Here is a 7912-nt window from a genome sequence, read left to right as displayed (position 1 = left end):
TCCTTCGATGAAGACTCGTCGCTACCGCTACCTCCCAAGCCACGTGCCATACACTTGTCACTATGCATTTGCTTGCACTAGGGGAGAGAGAGATGAGGCTATTGAGATGCTAGTTGAGTATCTCAAAGCTCTTGAGGCAGCCTTTGATAACCTCGTGGGTGATTTTGTGGCTGCTCGTATGGACTTTGTTCAGGGCTGTTCCGCCAACAAGAGGTAGCTCCTCCGTACAGCACCGCCACTGACTTACGTCTCGTCCTCAGCATCCTATGCACCTGCCATCTTAGCCATCGCTCGCCGCCTGCCTACCACTGAGGAGTTTGACCAAGTCATTGCTCCTACTCCAGTCAGTGCTGCACCACCTGCCGCTCCCGCACCAGCTCCTCAAACCAGTACTTTGCGCCTGGTGCCTATTAGTGAGGAGGAGGTTGAGTCTCCAGCATCACTGGGTCTCACCCTCGGCAGGCAAAGGGAAGTTTTTACCATCTCCGACTGAGTGCGCTAAGCAGTCGTGTGATGTACCAGCTTGTATGAAATGTTTATATGTATATAGGTTTGGTGAGAAGTAGTTTGTGTGCGCATCATGTAGGAACTCGGAGGAGTGCACTAGCCTAAATAACATGTCAGGAAGGTGTACTCACATCCTGAGTGATGTATTGTATAATTATGGCTTGCGTGTAAGATATGTACTGAGCGGTCCTTCTCCATGCGCAATCAAATATTTTCTTGCAATTTTTTTGAGTTCTTAAAATTCTGCCTTTGCAAAAATTATTTATTTTTTCCAATAAGTTTTCTCACGAATTCTGCAAAAATACCCCAGAGTGGAAAATGCCTCGTCCCTGGACTCGTTCCATGCCAAGTCCGCCGGAGGAAAATTACGGTACCCGGACCAGTCACAATTTCACCAAGGGGCAATCAAGTCCGCAAGGCAGTGAAGCAGCATTTTCTCAAATATGCCGCCTTTATGAGCAAAGCTAGCATCAGCATCAAGAAATGATGAACCATGTTATCAATATGGGAAATCACCGTGAACCATATCAACAACATTCCAAATTGTCTGAGCTACAAAATACACGTCCCCCAACATTCTCTCACACTGATAAACCTCTTGAGGCCGATGATTGGCTTCGAGACATTGAAAGGAAGTTAATTATTGCACAATGTTCGGACCGTGAGAAGGTACTTTATGCACCTCACTACCTCACTGGAGCAGCTACATCATGGTGGGAGAATTTCATACACATGCACTCCAATGAAAATAACATCACCTGGGAAGAATTTGAAGAAGGTTTTCATGGGGCGCACGTTCCCAGAAGCGTTATGAAGATCAAGAAAAGGGAGTTTGATGACCTCAAGCAGAGAAGCATGACAGTGATTGAGTACAATAGTCAGTTTACTCAATTATCTCGTTATGCCAACGAAGAGCATATGACTGAGAATAAAAAGATGGAAAAATTTCTGGACGGTTTGGCACCAACACTTAAATGCCAGTTGGTCGTATACACCTTTCTGGATTTCAAAACACTTGTGCACAAAGCTATTACATTGGAAAATGAGCGCCGCATCTTGGAGGATTTTCGCAAGTGCAAAAGGGACAAAACTACTCATGCTCGCAACAATCGAAACAAGACTGATTTTCAGAAAATTGGAGCGAACAAATCCCCAACCAGTGCTCCACGCCCGAACAAAAAATTTCATGCAAGAGACAAGGATTTTACATATCGCCCAGGCGTTACTTGCTACGCTTGTGGAGAGGAAGGACACTATGCCAAACAGTGCCCAAAACCAAGAAACTTGGCCCCCAAGCCAAACAACAGTGGTAATAATTCAACACCCAAGCGTAACAACTTCAACCCCAATAACAATCACAGGAATGGTCACTTGAACCATGTGACCAAGGAGGAAGCACAGAATGCCCCAGATATCGTACTTGGTACGTTCCCTGTCAACACAATACCTGCCACGTTTTTGTTTGATTCTGGAGCTTCTCACTCGTTCATTTCAAAGAAATTTGCTTTGCAACATGTCTTTTCGATGCTACCCCTGGAAAAATCCATGACCATCAAGTCCGCCGGGATTAAGCAAATCACTCAGAGTTACTGCCAAGGTGTGGTTATTGAGATTGAAGGACTAAAGTTTTAGGCAAACCTCATTGTATTGGAAAATAAGGGACTGGATGTTATCCTAGGAATGGACTGGTTAACCACCAACAAAGGATTTATCGACTGCTTCAATCGGACTGTAATTCTTACTCATCATCACGGGAAGACAATAAAAGTTGCAGCTCAAGAAAGGCCAGTATCACGGCAACCAAGGTTGAACAAGGTGGACATTTCAGAGTTAAGAAAAGTTCCAGTGGTGTGTGAGTTCCCTAACGTATTTCCCGAAGAGCTACCAGGCATGCCACCAGATCGGGAAATAGAGTTCATCATTGAACTAGCACCTGGAACCACCCCCATTTACAAGAAGCCCTATAGAATGGCACCCTCCGAGTTGGTAGAATTAAAGAAGCAAATAAAAGAATTGCTGGACAAAGGATTTATACGGGCCAGCTCCTCACCTTGGGGTTCACCAGTATTATTTGCCAACAAAAAGGATGGGACACTGAGATTATGTATAGACTATCGAGCACTCAACATGGTCACCATCAAGAACAAATATCCGATGCCACGGATAAATGATTTATTTGACCAACTCGCACAAGCCAAGGTTTTCTCAAAAATAGATTTAAGGTCGGGGTATCATCAATAAAAGTACGGACAGAAGATATCCCTAAGACAGCATTCACCTCCAGATACGGATTATATGAATTTACAGTAATGCCGTTTGGACTGACAAACGCCCCCACATATTTTGTCCACCTCATGAATAAAGTGTTTATGAAATTCATGGACAAATTTGTGGTGGTGTTCATTGATGATATTCTGGTATACTCTAAGACACCAGAAGAATATGATGAACATCTCATAATTGTACTGGGAGAATTAAGGAAACATCAATTATACACCAAATTCAGCAAATGTAAAATTTGGTTGAGACAGGTTGGTTTTCTAGGCCACGTATTGACCCAAGAAGGTGTTGCCGTGGATCCAGAAAAAGTCAAGGCCGTACTTGGCTGGAAACCACCAGCCTACGTGACAGATGTACAAAGTTTCCTGGGAATGGCTGGATATTACCGAAGGTTTATTGAGGGGTTCTCCACCCTAGCAAAACCAATGACACAGTTACTCAAGAAGGATAAGAAATTTGTATGGACTGAAGCTTGCGAGAAAAGTTTCCAAGAGCTATTGGTTGTACCAGACATACACAAAAGTTTTGAAGTATATTGTGACGCATCCCGGAAGGGCCTCGGATGCGTACTAATGCAAGAAGGCAAAGTAGTCGCATACGCTTCTCGGCAACTACGAAAGCATGAAGAAAACTATCCTACTCATGACTTGGAATTAGCAGTGGTCATTCATGCACTCAAAGAGTGGAGGCACTTTTTGCTTGGAAATCGTTGTGAAATATATACGGACCATAAAAGCCTCAAATATATTTTCACACAACCAGAACTCAATTTACGGCAACGGCGCTGGTTAGAATTAGTGAAAGATTATGACATTGGCATTCACTACCATCCAGGAAAGGTGAATGTAGTGGCAGACGCTCTTAGTCGAAACCCCAGCTCGGGCAATGACAGTCTACAGAACTTGAGACCTGAATTTCAGCAGGAGTTTGCTAAACTCAACTTGGTGATGGTCACTGAAGGCAATGTGTCAAATTTGGAAATACAGCCCACCCTTATGGAATAGATTAAGAAGGCTCAGCATGGACACCCCAACATCGAAGGCATAAAAAGAAAAGTGAGTTTGGGAAAGGCCTCAGAATTCGTCATAGACGATGAGGGAATATTATGGTACGGAGACAGACTTTGCGTACCAAATATAGAGGACCTCAAACAGCAAATTCTAGCCGAAGGCCACACCGCTCCATATTCAATCCACCCTAGAGGAACCAAAATGTACAAGGATATCCAGGAAAAATTTTGATGGCACGGTATCAAGAGGGATATAGCCACATTCATTGCATGTTGTGATTCATGTCAGCGCATTAAAGCCGAGCACCAAAAACCAGCAGGACTATTACAGCCAAACAGGGTACCTGAGTGGAAATGGGATGAAATTGGAATGGATTTTATTGTCGGACTACCTCGGTCACAACACGGAAATGATGCCATATGGGTCATCACAGATAGATTAACTAAGGTGGCACATTTCATCCCGGTAAAGACAACCCACACCACTCAGAAGCTTGCCAAACTTTACCTCTCCCATATAGTTTGTCTGCATGGAGTTTTGAAGACTATAATATCCAACAGAGGCACTCAATTCGTCTCTAAATTTTGGGATCATTTACAACAAGCTCCGGGAAGTCAACTAGTATTCAGTACATCATACCACCCCCAGACTAGAGGGCAAACTGAACCTGTGAACCAAATTCTAGAGGACATGCTAAGAGCATGTGTTCTCACCTACGGAACCAGTTGGGAAGAAAGCTTGCCGTATGCCGAGTTCACATACAACAACAGTTACCAAGCCAGTGTACAAATGGCACCTTTTGAAGCATTGTACGGGGGAAGATGTCGTACCCCATTAAATTGGTCAGAAACAGGAGACAGTCGTATCTTCGGCCCAGACATGCTCAAGGAAGCGGAGGAGAAAGTTATACTAATCAGGGATCGACTCAAGACAGCCCAGAGCCGACAAAATAGTTACTACGATCAAAAACATCGGGAAGTCAGCTTTGAACCCGGTGAATATGTGTATCTACGAGTATCTCCTATGAGGGGCCTGCAATGATTCAAAGTTAAAGGAAAGCTAGCACCACGGTTTATTGGACCCTTCTGTGTGGTTGCACGAAGAAGCACAATGGCCTACCAGCTAGACCTACCCAAAGAACTGCCAGACGTCCACGATGTGTTCCACGTCTCACAGTTGAGGAAATGTGTAAGCAACCCAGAAAAGCATGTATCTCACGAGAACATTGACATGCAACCAGACTTCACCTACGCGGAACGTCTAATAAAAATATTAGAGGAATCCGAAAGGAGGACCCGTCAGAAAACAGTTAAGTTTTTCAAGGTTCAGTGGAGCAATCACACCGAGGATGAAGCAACATGGGAAAGAGAAGATTTTCTTCGGATAGAGTACCCACACCTATTTGAGGATCAGCTGAAATCTTGGGGACGAGATTTTTCCTAAGGGGGTAGGTGTTGTAACAGTCCAAAAATTTTGATTTGGTTTTTATCAAATTCTTTATTTAAGTGGGAGGAGGTCATTTAATTTTTTTCTAAAGGACTCTCCTCCTCAAAATTTTGTGACAAGTTTTTTTATGGGTTCTTCCAAATCTTGATCTTTGGTCTTAAGGGTTTTTACAAATCATTTCTATTTAAAAGAATTCCTATAAGATTATATATTATTTCTTTCCATTTAAAGTTTTCTCTTTTGCCATGGCCTATGTAGAATATTTTTTCCAAAACCCACCTCCCCACTCTGGATCAAGCCAAGCATCCTATTCCAACAAGTCTCAACCTCTTTTAAATTTTATTTCTATTTATTTTTACCTCAAAATCATTTTCTGTCATTTATTTGGACTATGGTGGTTTACAAAGGAACTACCAAATTTCTTTTGAATCTTGATCCCAAATAAACTCCTCTGGCTAGTCCTTAGTACCCTCAACCTAGATCCATCAAGATCTACTAGTCCACAGTTCAAAATTTTCTAAATTTGCTTGCTGCAAGTTTGGACTAGATTTGCCATTTTTGGTGAAATTCATTTTTTTCTTTTTCTAAATTCTGAGATAATTCAGACAGTCTCCAAATGCATCAAGATATCACCTCACCAAGTTTCAGCTCAAGAAAAATTGTCCACGTGCTCAAATCATTTCATCGAACAGTTGGTGTGCACTGTTTCTGTTCAAAATTCAGAGTTCAGTGGTCAGTTTCAGTCGACAGTGTCGTTTTCTTTAGAACCGCGGCGTCAATCTCGCCAGTGCACGCGTTGGCGCCTTGCTCCCTGCTCCTCCTTCTTATCCAGTGCACTGCACGGTCGTTTGGACGGGCGGAAGCGTCGATGGCGACGTGTCTCGCCAGCGCCGGCGTCTTTCATGGTGGCAGAACCGCCCGTGGCGGTCAGTAGGGACCAACCCTGCCATACGGCGCCGTCCAGCACCGCCCACACCACCAGGAGCCTCCGCGTGGCCGTCCTTTCCCAATGTGCGTGCTACAGAGCCATCGCCGTGGCCTGAGAGGAGCAGAGTGCGCTCTCTGCCGCCGACGAGCCCGTGAGGCCGTTCCGTCGAAACCACGGGAGCAGATCAAATCCGACCAAGGTTAGCCGCTGGATGGTGCCAGTGGACCAATCCGCAGCTGCCCAGTCACCTAAACCGCCTGCCCGCCCGCTGCCTCGCCGTAATCACTCACCGGAGTAACCCCGTTCTCGGCAACCGCCTCGGGCCAGCTATAAATGGAGGACCCGAGCTCGTTCTCGACCCAGCACCTCCACTCCTCGCCTCAGAACCTCGCCACGCGCATCAGAAGGCCTCGGGAGAGCCTTCTTCCGTGACTCCGGCCGCCCCGATCCGCTTCGGGCTCCCGCAAAATTTTACCTGGTGGGGCACCCCACCTCCCAAACCTTGTCAGCAAACTCCTAGTCCACTACCTAGTCTAACCCGAGCCCCAATTTGACGTTCGCAGCCCTCCTCAATAGGATCCATCACCGCCCGAACCACCGTCCGCCGGAGTGGAGGCCGCCGTCGACATGGTGCTTGCTGACGACCAACTCGACCACCCACAGATGCGGAAGAGCTTCGTGTGTCCGTAGGTACTTTCCGTTTTCCCTACCTCGCCGTGGATCGACACCGGCGACCACCGCGGTCCCCGGGCGCCGGTGTGCTCTGTTCTGAAATTCAAACCTGACGGGTGGGACCCCCTCATCAGCCTCTCCTCCTTTATTCGAACCGTTTTCTGAAAACGCCTTCTGGCAAAGTACGTGTTTCCTTTGGGTTGGCATATTTCCAACCGAAGCGTTTTCTGTTTTTCTAAACTAGCCCCTGAAAAGTTTCTGTTTCATCACAGATTAGTCCCTGTACTAAAACCTTTATAACTTTTAAACAAAAGATGATTTTGAGTTGATTCTTTTTCTGTCATCTTTATTTTTTTTTCTAGTTTTTTATCATATTTATTTGGAAAATATTTGGAGCAATTTTAATGCACGCACGGTATTTACATTAGTATCCAATTTCTTTTATACCGTAGATACCGAAGGAGGTGACGGAACCGCAAACTTCGCCGAGCTAGACTCCGACTACTCCGAACCAGGCAAACATGTTTGAACCTTTGATATGATGAGTGTTTTGCATGTTTGCTTGAGTAGTTTTCTCATGGCATGTTTATATAAGCAATTGTGAATGTTATATTGCATGCAAGGCAAGCTACAAGTGGACTTCGAAAGATGATGTGTTCATATGATGGTAATATAACCTGATCATGTGGTGCATGATAGGTGGTAAGCTGGTATTGTTGAAGCGTGCCAGTCTTATGTCAACTGTTTAACTCCGGTATTAACGTGGATCAAGTCATGTCCCGTTCGTCCCCTTGTTGTGCCGCCACATGTCTTCTGCAAAGAATGCGGTCTAGTCAGTTGCTAACCTCTTTCCTTGTACACACCAAATAGAGGGGCCATGATGAGGGTTCCATGGCCCTGGATTAAAGCCCGTCATCTGGTCAGGGGCATGGGTGTTTCCGGTTGGGACCGAGACGGGGGCACCCCTTCGAGCGCGCGAATATAAATTTGATCCCATGCTACTCGAGGTTGTAGCCTCCCCGCCTCAGAGTTTTTCTTGAACGTTACCTAGGGTGATCCCTGGCAGTAG

Source organism: Triticum urartu, chromosome 4A, assembly GCF_056163025.1.
Source record: "Triticum urartu cultivar PI428250 chromosome 4A, HENAU_Tu73, whole genome shotgun sequence".
In the NCBI taxonomy this organism is placed as follows: Eukaryota; Viridiplantae; Streptophyta; class Magnoliopsida; order Poales; family Poaceae; genus Triticum; species Triticum urartu.
This window is presented reverse-complemented; position numbering follows the sequence as displayed.